The sequence below is a fragment of the Polyodon spathula genome, chromosome 16 (assembly GCF_017654505.1).
Source record: "Polyodon spathula isolate WHYD16114869_AA chromosome 16, ASM1765450v1, whole genome shotgun sequence".
Classification (NCBI taxonomy): Eukaryota; Metazoa; Chordata; class Actinopteri; order Acipenseriformes; family Polyodontidae; genus Polyodon; species Polyodon spathula.
In genome coordinates, this window is record NC_054549.1 from 3,970,672 (window position 1) to 3,985,617 (window position 14,946).

Sequence of the window (14,946 nt, forward strand, 5' to 3'; positions counted from 1 at the left end):
TGGATTCTCTGAAATGTATTCCTGATTATATAAAGACTCTCCCTGTTCCCAGGTTCAGTCACAATAAACAAGACATACAAACTTCGGTAGAGATACCATACTAGGTGCTTGATTTGATTGTAGTCTTGTAGTCAAGACAATTTACTCATTTCACAATCAATATAAAATATGTTTATACATATGTACACAGTGTACTTTAAAACTAGCTCTTGAGTGATCAATGATTTAAAAACAATATACCTAATCCAAATATCTGAATATCTAAGAGCCACACTCAATTTCAAACTTTGTTTATGATTGATATACACTAGAAATATCCTGTACTGAATTGAAATCAGTTAGTGCTGCTTCTGCTGTACTGTGTGTGGTTTCAATGTAGGAATAATTGTTGGTTTATATATTTTTAAATGGCTCCCTGGGTAACAAACACAGAGACAAGGAATTATTATAAAGAAGGTCAGCCAAACCCACGCAGTTCTGTGAAAGATGATCCAGTCCCATCCAGTCTTTCAGGGCCGACGCCAAAAAAACTAAACAAAACTAGAGCCTTGAAACAGACAGTTCACATCTGTACCAGGGTTATCCTGCATGGACACATTTAAAAAACCTACTGTTACAGTTATAGCACACACAAATTACCCGGCACTAATGTACAGCTGGATGAACAAACACAGCCGTGCTTGCAGAACTGCGCTTGCATGGTAACAAAGTGAAACAGTTAGAAACATATTTTGACCTTACGTTTGTAAATTCAAGCTCAGAAATGCACACTAGCCCTGCATCCAGACCTGGGTTTCAGAACTCAATTAAGTATATTATTGAAAATCGATCCAAACAAAAATCAGACCCCTTTCAATTTTAACTAAAGGTGCAACATGTAATACTGAACTTACTCAGGTGAGACGAGTGTGAGTTTCTAACCATGTAAATGTGCTCACAGTGACAGCAATGCAAGGATCTCTTCAGTCACACCATGAGACCTGTACTCCTGCAGGAGATAATACACCTGTATTATTATTATTATTTGTTCAGGTAATGCCACAGTTTATTACCAGAATTTGAAGGATTTCTGATACACTCCGAGTATGTCTTGGCTAGACTGCAGAAAACATGTTACTGCAAATCTTAAATTCAATACAAAACATAACACACTAATTATCTTGATTTAAATAACAGTCTGACAAGTGTGGTAAGAGCATGGAGACCTAGGCTTGCAGGAGCCCAAAGACCTTGGGTTACCAGCTGGTAAATCTACAAAACGTACAATCTGTACAAAAAACATAAAATAATTACAAACCTCTGAATGCTCACGATAGTGTGTAAGGAATTGGGTTTGACGGCTGAAAATCAGGTTTTAATTATTTTTTACTCGTTTATATACTATTTTGTACTCGTTTGTATTCGTTATATACTGTAGCTCTCAAAAGGTGCAGTTTGGGAAGAAATATGCATTACAGTAAACATGGATTTTTAAATTTTATTTTAAAACACAAAACAGTAGAAATCTCAGTTTGTAGGCCATGCTTTCAAAAAGTGCTGCACTTCCTTGATCCTACCCCCTGGAGATTGAAATAAAGGCCTGTTTTGCAGTCAATCAACCAGCAGCTTCCCCTGTTGACTGACATGCTTTGCTGTAGCCGTTACCAGGTCTTGAAATGACTAGGAAGAGATAGTGTAATAGACTTCCTGACAACAAGACATAGAAACTGAGAACTTTCTATAACCCAATGCAGTAACAGATACCATGTTTAAAAAAAAAAATACATAACACATGCTCTTTGAAAACCTCTGTGTAGCTAATGGAATTATTTTGCCAGGTATAAACACTTTAAGGCTGCTAGACTCGCATCAGGGAGACACAGCTTTTATATTAGTGATCGCATGACAATTTAAAATTAGTCAGGAGCAGTCCAGTCACATAAAAAAGTGTGTGCTAGCACACATCACATTGATTTCTTTGTCAGGTAATGGTGGTAATTACACTGGGATTCATGTACAATTGTAACTATGCAATTCAGAATGAATTGCCATTTAAATGTAATTATACCGTACACAGTAACTGATCAATTACAACTCAGTTACAGACCTTTCCAAGCTTAATCATTCACAGTTCCATGTTGTGTTTTACATTCTCAGATGGTTCGATTTTTAGTGACCCTATTTGTTTGAAACAAATAAAAGGTTCTCTAGTACGTTTGTGTATTTGTACCAGTTATTATTGGGTTATTTAGAATAAACACAGTTGTTAATGTTACTTTAGTATAATAGTAATTATATTTGTAATTCTGCAGCAGCAATTGTAATTGCAATTGGACAAACTATCATTAGAACTGGAACTGGAGTTTCATCGAACAATGCTGCTGTAACTGTTTGTAATTAGAACTGACTCCAGGGCTGGTGGTAACTCTCATAGAAGTGAACACTAGTTTTGAGAACAATGCCTTCGGTGCCAGCAGAGTTCCAATTGCCAGCACGCTCTGTGACGGAAATGGCCACAATTATGCATTAATAATTTCAAACACTGTAACATTAACCAGGTCTGGCACATGTGGTGGTTGAGCGATCCTTGGGGAGCCTAAAAGGTATCCACCCCACTCACTGCAACAATGAAAGCTGCCGTTTGTGGAGTCTGCACCTTTGAGTTCAGACACATAAGGGTGCGTATCTTTGGGTATCTTAGGGTACGTATCACTATGAATCATTTCCATTGTGTACAACAATATGATCCAGTAATGCAATCAGCACGGTTTTGTTTATATGCAAAAACAATCTCATTACACAGTTTTCATAGCTTAGCTCCTGTGTACTCTACTTTATCAAGAGTGTGTTGACAGTCCGGTTTGTTTACAATCTCTGTATTAGCTGTAGGGACATTGTTCTCGTTTCCCGTCAATACCCAACCAGCCAGTAACATGCTTTGACCCAGAAGACACTGCTGTGGTGAAATAAGCAAGCAAGCAGTAACAGACTTCCTGGAAGATCAGGCAAACAAACTGAGAACTTAGTGTAGCGGCAGATGTCTGTTTTTAAAATAACAATGCCTGTTTGTTAAAGCATGTGTTCCTTTAAAAACTGCACATTTGAGACCTATGTAGCAAATGGAAGTGCATCGTGGGTAAGATTTATAGAATTCTTTTATTAGCTACAATTCATTAATCAGCTAACATAAAACCAGGTGAGTAAATAATTAGTTATCACACAGATACTACAATATATTTCATTTACTTTTGGCTGTTTGCAGAGAAACAATAAATGCCCCCTCTCCAAAGCCTTAACCTATATCTAAAAATATAATAAAATACATTTGCGACAACATACATTTCAGATACATACAGTGCTAGATTCCTAAACAAACTACTCCAGTTTGTTACTGGCACAAGAGAAACACACCCAATAAAAAGTTACCAAACCATACAGTAAACAAACAATTCAGACAAGGTATTCCTTTTTTCGTTTCAAACGTTTAATTGATATATTCAGAAAAAAAAAAGCAAATAGCTTTGAGACTCCAGCCCATATTATATTACTGTGTAATGTATGGATATGACCTTCAGGACAGAGGGTCAGGGTTTATTTATAACAGCAGCTTCGGAGTGCTATCACACGGCCTTGAGAAAAGGTTCAGAAGTTTCCTCAGCAAGCAGCCAAGGACCCAGAGCAAGCAGAGCACATCTGCACCAAGACCTCCTATCAACAGACAGAGACACGAGCCAGAGTGAGACCGGAGAGCTGAAAATCAAGGACAGTGATTACATGGCCTGTCCAGCTGAGCACTTCTGAGCCATAGCAACCAACATCACTGCTTGAGCTTCACATTGCAGTGCTGAAGCATTAAAGAACATGCACACACACACATTTCACCGGCATGCAAAAAGTTAGAAATCGTATACAAGTTTATCATGGTATTTTTACAATAATACCATGTTTTTTCCATGGTTATACTATTCATTTACCATAGTTTGCACCGTTTTTAAATATGTTTTACTATTCTTCGCTATTCTTGACAATGTTTACCTATGCTTTAGCATTTTTTTTCACTATGCTTACACTTTGCTGTGCTTTTACTATGGTAAACTTTTATAAGGGAATAAAGACGAAGACAATGTTAAGCTGAAACGCATCATTTTTTAACCAGTGAAGTACTTTTTGAGTCGCTGGGTTTCCTTCCCTTTATTTTGATGCTGCTTTTAAACCCTGCGCACTGCAGTTGTTTTTTACGATGTTGCGACAGTTCCTCTGTGTTTTGTCTGCAAAAGGAGCCAAGTTATATACAAAAAAGAATCAGCTCTGTAAAGAGGTCGTGTAAAAGTGGCCAAGTTAAACAAGATCCGTTTGGGCCCCACTTTTCTTTTAATCATGTAGCTACTAGGTCCTGCTGCAACTTGGGGTCCTTAAGACACCGAGAAAGACTTTTAGTCGAAACTCCTGTCATTGAATTTACTAAAGCCCCTTTCACACTGGCGTGATCTACCCTGGTCAGAACCTACCTGGGCAGGACCCGGTGTCACGCGTGTCGGGTACGCGGTTTCACACTGCTTTTGATAAAGAAACAGAAATGTTCCTTGTGGAAGTGAAACTTTCAACGAGGAGTGGCTGTTTGTTATTGAGTTGGCTCACAAATGGTTGTCGGGCATTTTGTCTCGCTCAACCTGGGTTAAAGCATGCAGATCCACATCCTGAGGTGGTCAAGAAGAGATGCAATCAATACTGAAAATACTTTTCTTGACTCGATTTCTCATAGAAAAAACGTGAGTTCTACAAAATGATGGCAATGCATTTTAGGTAAGATTTGCAGATACTGTTTGTACTGTAAAAAAACACATTCAAGGTTTTAACAACCCCCCCCCCACCCCATCCTACTTTACCCCTACTTTTACTGCTTCCAGAATCATTGTACTGTTGAACTTGCATTTCTAGTGGGTATGATCCAGCATTAGTGTTAATCAGTAGCAGGTTCTCCTGAAGAATCTAAATAAACAGCAGGAATTGAAGCCCAGTCATTGTCTCCAGTTTCCCTTTGTTTACAAGATCTCCACAGGAAAAAGAACAGCAAGATGGCTGAATGAGGTAGGCCTCCACAGCCTGTACTCAACAAGCAGGGCCTCTGAAGCACCGTAAGCAGCAGGGCTGAACCCTGACCCCACAGTCAAGCTTATCTTCCCCTCCACTTCCTTTCAGAAACACCCTGATAAGGAGGCTCGCCATTAGCCTACACTTTTTTCATAATATAAAAACAAACCAAATAGCTTCTGAAAAAAACACACATATTCTACTGTACACAAGAGAGTTTCTGTCTTCCTTTTTATAGAAGTTCATTCGATAGGCTGCTGGGTTTATTTTACACTGAAGTAACTAGGTACTAATTATACATTATCTTTTTGGCCGTTTCAAATTAAAAGAGCTTCACGGCTCTTTTACCACACAGCAGGTAGCAATGAGAAACAGCAATGTATACTATCTACCCAACTAATCTGATGGTTCTGAACTATTTCTGATGCTAGTTATGATCGATGCCATCTGCGATTACAATGTAATTTCGCTCAACAGTATTTATTGTTGGGAAATGATATAATGTGTACTTGTTCACATACAGGCATGTGTTTGGGGTCCATTGTTGTAGTGGTTCTGTAAACACCAAAGTGGCATTCGCTTTAAATAGAGTTTGGGTGAGAGTTCACCAGTCCTCTGAAAGACAGACTACAGCTTCCAGTTAAACTCATGCCTGCTGTGGAATGCCACCTTTCCATTGTCCTTGGTCTCCTCTTTTCAGAAAACAAAGCGTGGGTGTTATGTGTTATACAAATGTAAAAGCACATTAAAAATGGCACTGGCAGCATTTTAATTATTCAGTAAACCATTAAATAATATGCTGTCTCGAATTTACTTCACTGCATGTACATCTAATCCTTACTCCCTTAGGCATGGACCACTGGGGTTTAAGTTGAGGACCCTAAACTCGTTTAACTTGTGACCCGAACGATATTTGAACCACCCGAGGCACGAGAGGATACAGAATTAGCTCACTGCGGCCCCCAGCCCCTCCACCACCCAATGAAATATTCACAGAGGGTCACACAGTCAAATAGTTTACTCCAGTCTTTAATTAACTCCCCCCCCCGCCCCTTTTTTGAAAAGAGAAAACCCCCTATTGACTGAACTAAACTAGAATCAAAGTGTGAAAGTAATTTTATGTATTCGTAATCTTTCAAAAAAATAGCAGTTGATTAAACTGGAGTAAATGTTTTGAAAACATGGTCTGTCATGGAGTCACGTTCTCCATGCAAACAAAGGGCAAGTGTCCCACGCTTGTTCTCAAGAACACAAGCACTGCATCAACATGTGTTTCTTCTGTGCTAGCCGTGTATTTAAGCACGCCAAGGCCAGCAGGGTTTCACATTTAAGACATAAAACATAAAAACAGGATTATGCACCGTCAACAATACTACCAATTATGAAGGCAAGCAGTATGGTGGCAGGTTATTCAGGTTTATTAGCAAGACTAGACTTTATTCTAACTATAGGTAAAAAAAAAAAACAGTCATTATTACAGTTACAACTTGTAATTACCCAAATCCACAGTATAACCCAGCATAAGGATTAGGGCTGGGGTTAGGGTAATAAAGAAATGCATTTACTTGGTAACAATTACAGCATCTGTTAACAATTGCCTAGCTGACATATCGGTTATTTATACACAAGAACTAGCAGCACACAATTTATTCATGCATGAGGTAAATCTACTTGTATAGAGTTTGTTTTACGAGGGAGATTGTTGACTTGAAGTAACAAGTAAATTCATGTGACCTTAGAATAGGGCTCTTCCACTTACTTAGACATGACACCCCTGAAAATCATATCCCAAATCCCAATGGAGCTATCCTTTATAACTGACAAGTTACAGCCCGTACAGAATGAAAGTCAAAGCTGAAATTTGCATTTCGCTGCTCCCACATGAAACAAAAGATTTTGCAAGCGGGTTTACAGGATTTTCAACATGCAAATATTGTCGCTGTTAGGTTTGTTTGTTAAACATAAAAAGTACACTTCACCAGGCAAGCAAACGAACACAGCACTGCAGGTCAAAACAGAGCTCTCTGCTGTAATAATGTGCTCCTTCTCAGATCCCCAGTACTGACTGCTCTATACTAGACTGTATTGAATGAGTCAGTTCTCAGATCCCCAGTACTGACTTCTCTATACTACACTGTATTGAATCAGCCGGCTCTCAGATCCCCAGTACTGACGTCTCTACATTAGTCTGTAGCAAACCCAGAGTGACACCAATGCAAGCTTATCAAAAATAAATGTACTGGCTTAGACTGGAGATCCCAATTCTCTCTGGGTTTGTTAACAAGCTAGAATTCTCAGCACAGTTTCCTAGCCTCGAGGCCTCAATACAGAATTCACTTTATTACATTGGCCGATCTTAAAAAACACAATATTCATCATTAAATGAGCATGGATTATAAAAAGCATATGTACGCTGAGGATTTAATGGCTGCATGTATAAAGATTAGCTGTATCTTCTTCCTGAGGTCAGTCATTTATTAAATTATGTCTAATGTTGTTTATGCATGCAGTGATTATCTGTGAAGCTGCCTGGCTTCACTTGAATTGTCTTAATGCGTGAACAATAGGTGACCTTGAGATGCAGACAGAATATCTACCTGCTAAACTGTAGTGATAAAGAACATCACCAGAGCAGATTGAGGATACTATCTGTGTGCAGTGAATGCGTGCAGATTGAGGATCTTGCTTCTTCTCTCCTACCAGATATTGCTCACTTACTTGGTCCACAGATTTAGATTCAGAACCATATTCTTGTTGGGTTGATATATTTCCACCACAATTTCCAAACTTTAAATCCAGTAGCGTCTGAACCAATATCAAAACACGGCAGACAGTGTTAGCAAGAACAAACCGCATTCCGCAATTAATTAAAAAAAAAAAAAAAAAAAAAAAGCACAAACATTACCCAAGGTCAGGTTGGCAGGATTTTAGATTTTTTAATTAGCCTAGTGTACCAGAACATGCTTTGAAAACACGACCTCCTCCTGACTGTGTCAATATTACTAAAACTTACATCAGTATATGACTGCCATAAAGATTCACTGTTGCAGCATGTATGATAAACCCTTGTTCACATCAGAACCAGCTTTTCTTTTTTTTGCTTTTGACATGTAAAGCCACCTTCAACACTGAGGCCACTCCTGTAGTCATGAACAGCCACTATGTGCAGTCCCAAACTTATCAAACCTCAGTTCAATGACAGGACTGTAACAAACCTGAGGTCCATTAGAACCAAAATTACTAGGGGTGCTCTGATTGAGATAGGGTCGATACGGAGAGCCAACGATTACCCACCCAATACCAACCAATACAGCTTCCAATCCCAACTATAACACAGATATAGCTGTGCATGCACTCAAATTCACACAGCTGAAATCAAATTCACACAGCTGAAACAAGGCTTACATTTTAACCATTGTTTTATTACACACACACACACACACACACACTGCTTAAATGCTGCCAAGCTTAAATTAAATTATATAGAATTTAACAAATTGAGACATAAAAAAAGTTCTGCTTTAAAATGATCTGTATACACGAATGCAGATTAACAATAAAATAAAAAAAGAATAAATCACCATGTAATGCCCCCAAAACCCCACAAAGCATATAACTGCTCCCAGCTAGATGTAGTGCTGCAGTAAGTCTGAGACGGAAAGGCTTTTCTTTGTCACATACAATCCTGTTCCCCTTCTCATCCTCAACATCCGAAGCAGCACTAAATAAAGGAGCTGTCAGCAGCACAGCCTCATCAAGCAGAAAGAAACGCTCTTGCAGCTTCAGACACAGCTGGGTGACAGCAATGTGAGTGTTGCACAGGACTCCGAGGAACATTCATGGTAGATGCGCCTAACAAAACACTGCATTTCAGGCGGTCATAAGTTAAAGCATGCATAAATATCGGTGCGCATCATCGGCTAAAAACAAAATGACCCTCGACGGCCGATTGTGCCAATTCACCTTATATCAATCCCGACTCCGACATGCTTCCAATTAACAGCACATCTGTAATAATTACCATCACAGTTACAATTATGTAGCAGTAATTAATTAGAATTACAATTACACTAAAACGTAACATAAACAACACCACTCGTTAACATGTTTACTCTATTCCACATAACCAAGCAATAAATCACAGGTACTATACAGACACATAGGGGAGACCGGGGACAGTAAAATGTTTTACCTTTCTCTCCATTACACACAGATGGTTTGAGCTAGTTTGACCAGACTTTGACACAAACAACTTACATCTCTCTGCTACCAATCCCCATAGTTATCCTGTTTTAAGAGCTGATATACATATGGCAAGAGGGCTTGAAATGTAAGGTGTACGATGTTACAACTGACCCCATGGCCAGGGTCACTTCTAACGGGGGTGGGGTCAGATGTAACATTTTGTGAAAAATAATTAAATAAAGAACACTGCATTTAACTTAACTGAAGAAATTAATGTTTTGTTGAATAAGATATATTTTCACATGAGCATGTGTCGAGTGAGGAGTGGCATAAATTCAAGGTGTTACAACAGTCTCGTGTTACAACTGTCCCCGGTCTCCCCTACTTTATAACTTGTTTTTTTTTTTTTTATAAACAAATGGGGTCACCAAAAATAATTAAATACACGAGTAACGATCGAATGACAAATAAAAGCATAACTGATCAATAATCAATCTATTACATGGTATAATTACAATTCCACAGTGCCAAGGTTTAACTACAGTTACATTAGAATTGCAATTAATTACAAATTGCGCAATTACAGTATTGCGATACAAGACCAGAACCTCACTGCAGTTCCTCAAACTGTTTTGAAGTGTGTTTTAAAGTTGGTATGAATACACACTGTCCCAATATCTATTCATTTTTTGTCTTAACAAAATAGCCCATCATTAAATGATCACTGTTTCTTGTTATGCATAATACAAATAGCCCATAAGGACCATAATATTCAATAGAGACAAAGGAAATGGAACCGCAGAAGATGAAGGAATTCCCTATAGAGAGCTTTCACTGGAGTCTCTCATTGGACTGTGGCATTGGGAAAAATACCTTGCAGCTAAATGGTTAAGTACATTTTAGCAGCTAACAATAGCTTAATAAGCACTTGTTTCTATAATCACATACTGCAGGCCTGCATTTATGTCAAACAACTTGTCACTTACTACATTATATTGGCTTTAACTTCCAAACAAGAACAAAAAAAGTTCAAAGAAGAACGCAAGACAAAAATAGACCCCTTTTTTCCCCCCACTATATTAAAGTTATGGAATGTCTGCATGTACTCATTGGGGGTTCTGATCTACCCAGACACACTGTGTGGAGACAGTGCTAACCAGGCACTGAAAAGATACAGTGTGACTAACAAACTTTAAGGGCGGTCTTGTGTTCTTGTATAAATACATTTTGAGTCAATTAAAAAAAAAAAAAAAATCATCATTATATTTTAGGTAGCAAGGTCAGCAAAAGGTTTACTTTAATTTTAATAGAAAACCTCAGGATTTAAGATTTAGATTCAAACCGAATTTAAACTGAGAGAGACATTATGCGGTAGAGTTGAAAGGTCACGTGAATGGAACGCTTTTCAGTCAGGCAATTAGGATTTTCCAGACTAAAAGCCAGGTAATTATTTAGAGACAAATGGTAATAAACGGCTCTTTTATGATTCTCAGTCATAGCGGTGAAAATGAGCCCTCCGATAATGACAGAGGATAATCACAGGGCTAGGACTAGGTTTGAATCATACATCGGATTTAAACTTAGATTAAATCTACCTAGACATTGGCTTTAACCCTATGCTGTATTGTAACACATACAGCTGCTCTACTGGTTTTTCTTTTGCTGTCAACAGCGTTAAGCATTGAAACAGTAATTTGTACAGATTTCTCATGTGAAAAGACATACACACACACACACACACACACACACACACACACACACACATATATATATATATATATATATATATATATATATATATATATATATATATATATATATATATATATGTTTAAAAATAAAGAAGCAGTGCAAAGTGTCACTCAAAAAAAAAAAAAAAAAAAAACACCTAACTAGGAAAGATAAGGAGGGACAGGAAATCAGACTAAATTTCGACGCAAAATGGAAGTCGACGTCAGATACCCAGAACCAACCCACTTTCTATTTTAAATCAAATTACAAGAAAAAAAGACGATAGAAAGAAAAAAAAAAAACAAAAAAAAACACATAATTGGAACATATATTCAAATGCCGAAGTCTGCTATACAATTACAAGAAACGAGCCCTTGTTTATTTAAGTTATTAAAAAGTGACGGTAAGTTAGAACGACTTTGCAATAAACATATTTTACAGGCGCTTTCCACTACTGGCCCGCCTCTACAGCACCTATATTTTACAGATACGCACGTTAGTATCAAACCGTGTGATCAATACTTCCAGCTAGCAATATAAAATGCCAGTGTACAGCGACGCTTGTGCTGTTGGTCATAGTTGCAATCCATTAATATTGACGATGAGCTTTTAATAACGTTTCATAGGGTTCCACTAGTTCTGTATACTGTAGTTTTGAGTTTTGAAATAGATCTGCATTATTTTGGAAAGCGCAATCCACAGATTTGAACAATGATTACAGTGAACCCCGGTATTATTATTATTGTTATTGTTATTATTATTATTATTAACTATACAATCCGTCTCCATGTGAAAGGACCCTTATCTATGGGTCTACGTTAAGTGAATCTCCAACTTGTTACAAAATAACACATGGCATGGCATTGCATTCCGTGATAAATAAAAAGAAGTAGTTTTAAAATCTACTGCACATACAACTAATAGACGTTACCTACCACTTTCTGGACTGGCTGCCTTGTTACTGATTGTTGTTGTTGCTGTGCCTCCCTCCCCCAGCAATGATCAGTCCTCCAAGGCTGCGAAAGCAAACACTTGCTGTTAAAAGAGACCGAGCGACAGATACACTATTGCTCAAATCGATGCAATCTTCCAGGACTCTGAAGGCAAGCCAAGAGAAACAGTGATTGACACATCCCTGCACCAATGTCCTGAACAAAAAGTGTGGCGTTTAAGATGGACCTACCAATTAGGTAGCACATATGGGGTGGGTCTTCATTAGCTCCATAATTTACCCTAGAGTGCTGTCAGAGTGTACACACAAACAAGGACGGAGTACTGTAGACCCAGTGCCCTCCCTCATTAATACATGAGCAGTAACTGGAAAAAACAAACCAGCATACAGCAAATAATAATGTTCCTCACGCGACTAATAAATGTGCTTTTATATAAAAGTTGCATCTCCCTGTTACAAGGTTCTAATTCATTTACAAGGAATTTAATAATTAAATTCAGGGATAGAAATCAGACTCCCGTTGCACAACAACTTCATCCATTCCAGGTACTTGATTAACAAGCTCAGGCACGTCTTATTAGACTCACTGTAAAACCAAGAACTGAAAACTGCTATGGAATTGGAGTCTTATTTACAGCCCTGAAATCGGTTATAACATAAGCCAATGAACACCAGTTATAAGGGTGATCTATTTATTGCAATTAGATACCAGTACCACATAAACAACAAATCCTATTCAAACAAGAACTGAAAACTTGGTGAAATAATAATTTTTATACATAGTGGATCACCATCACAAAGCACTTTAAAAGTTACGAGACTAGGGTGTATGAACTATGCATCAGCTGCAGAGTCACTGACAACAACGTCTCACCTGAAAGATGGAGCACTTAAATAATTTGCTCAGGGTCACACAATGAACTGGGATTTGAAACGGGGCCCTCCTACTTACAAAGCCATTTCTTTAATCCCTGGACCGCACAGCCTCCTTAAACAGTCTTCAAAGGCTGACAAGACTTGCATGCCCCCTTCAGTTGAGCCGATGCAGTTCTCAAAGCAGGGAAGTGTTTAATGTTATAGTAGACAACAGTTAACTAACTTAAACGACAGTAGTAGATTTAATAGCTACTGTGATTGTATGCTTTCAAGGCAGGCACCCTAGATCGTAATGTTTAATTGGGTTATGACGGACCGGTAGTGCCGATAGCAGGAGATTTATTATTTAAAATCAAACAATACTTCTAATGAGCAACGCTGGCAGGACTGGCAATGTTATATTTCTGAAGCAGGCAAGGCTTGAAGTATCAGGGTTTGCTGCCTTGCTGTGCATCCTTGTTATTTTCAGGGTGAGACTCAATTATCCACACTATAAGTTAAGCCTATTGAAAACGAACCCTGATATTTTAACGAATCTTTGCAGCTAGCCACTGGGTATTTTAAACTTCAAAGGCTAAAACTATTGCGAGTGTCTTTGAAGTACAGAATGCATCCTGCAGGGCACTTCTATCAATACTGCAGGCAAGAGGATTGAAAACACACATCAAGTGAAGTATGACACTGGTGGGACCATACTGGTAGATCAAAAGCTAATTCAAGATGCCTTGGATTTGCTGCTGCTTTCCAAGTTATTAATACATGACACCACTGAAAGATTCAGTATAGCACTAGGAAAAGGCATGTTGATTACTTTGATAGCTGAATACACCCATGAGCTGTTACAGTACTAGTCATTCCTCCTAACTTTTTCATTTGGCTGCTGTCAAACTACAATAGTTTTGGTATCAAAATGTTTCAGCAAATGCTTATGCAGTCTAGCAATGGTATCAATGGCTATCTTCAAAGAAGGGATTTCAAAGACAGGCTCAGCGCTCACTACTGCCGTCTTGTGGTGATTAAATGCAGCAGCGCTTCCGCATAATACTGGGAGGGCATTTTTGACATGTTTGTTACCATAAAGTACACGTTTGTTCTCGATATAGCCCCGCTATGTATATACTGCTACATACTAATATACAGTATATGTATATGTTTGTGATGTAGGAATACACACTGTGTTTGGTAACTTCAGCAAGTCTCTATTTACATACGTTGTTTTACTTGCATTAGTTCTGATACATCAGAGCGCTGCATTGGGACTTTGTGATGTATAGATTATTTTTTATTTTTTATTTTTTTCGGAGGCTAGGATCCAATACATATTTTTACATACTAGCGGTATTTAAGATAAATATATTCTTTATACTTTTAGAAACATCCACTACTTTCCACATGTATTTTTTTGCTATTTGATTTTGTCATTGATTTTTAAACACCAACTTGATTTGACTTAGTTATACGGCTGTCATAAACGAACATAAGGTGACATCATGTGGTCAGCTGCAGTAACTACATCAAATTTATAATTTTTTATTTTTATTTTTATTTTTTTAAGATACAATTGATGTATTTTCAAGTTTCTTCTTGCTGCAAGGTGTATACATTCAGCAAACTCTTCCTCGTAACCATCGTCTCCACAGAGCAGATAAGAAATATCATTTATTGTATTTTAAGCACTGTTTGTTTTTCATGTTGTAACATTAAATGGTGTTAACTATAAACTGTACAGGAATTAAAACGACTATTTAATATGATTTTTTTTTTTTTTTTTTTTTTTTTTTTTAATACTAATACTAGTATTTATGTTACCTTTGACAGTGCTTAAAAAATGAAATAAAAACATGTTCCATAACACTAGGTTGTAGGGCCACTAACAACAGCCAGGACATGACAGGACTGCAAAGCATTTCAATTGCTCTGGAGTGACATTCATCAAAGACAATGCTTAGTGTACAGCAGTATTCTTTGAAATGGAGCGCCTACAATTGGTGTGTTGAACATTGTGACCGAATCTAACTTGTAACGTCAATGCAATATGAATTCAGGTAGCAGCATACATGACCAGAGTGGGAAGAAATCACAGGGTAAACCAACTGGACAGTCAACAAACCAGAGTGAGTAATACCAGTAGA

General features: G+C 37.8%; 1 protein-coding gene across 2 annotated transcripts in view; it reads right to left on the bottom strand.

Moving 5' to 3' along the window:
* LOC121328663 (endothelin-converting enzyme 1-like) overlaps positions 1-12,066 on the bottom strand; it is a 34,431-nt gene extending 22,365 nt beyond the window's left edge. The window contains exons 1-2 of one of the 2 annotated variants that reach the window (XM_041273578.1): positions 11,922-12,066; positions 894-988 (exon numbers count right to left, since the gene is read on the bottom strand). The gene's annotated coding sequence lies outside the window, so the exon portion shown is untranslated. The remainder of the gene's footprint in view (positions 1-893; positions 989-11,921) is intronic. The other variant, XM_041273576.1, reaches the window with a different exon arrangement.
* Positions 12,067-14,946: the final 2,880 nt, after the last annotated feature.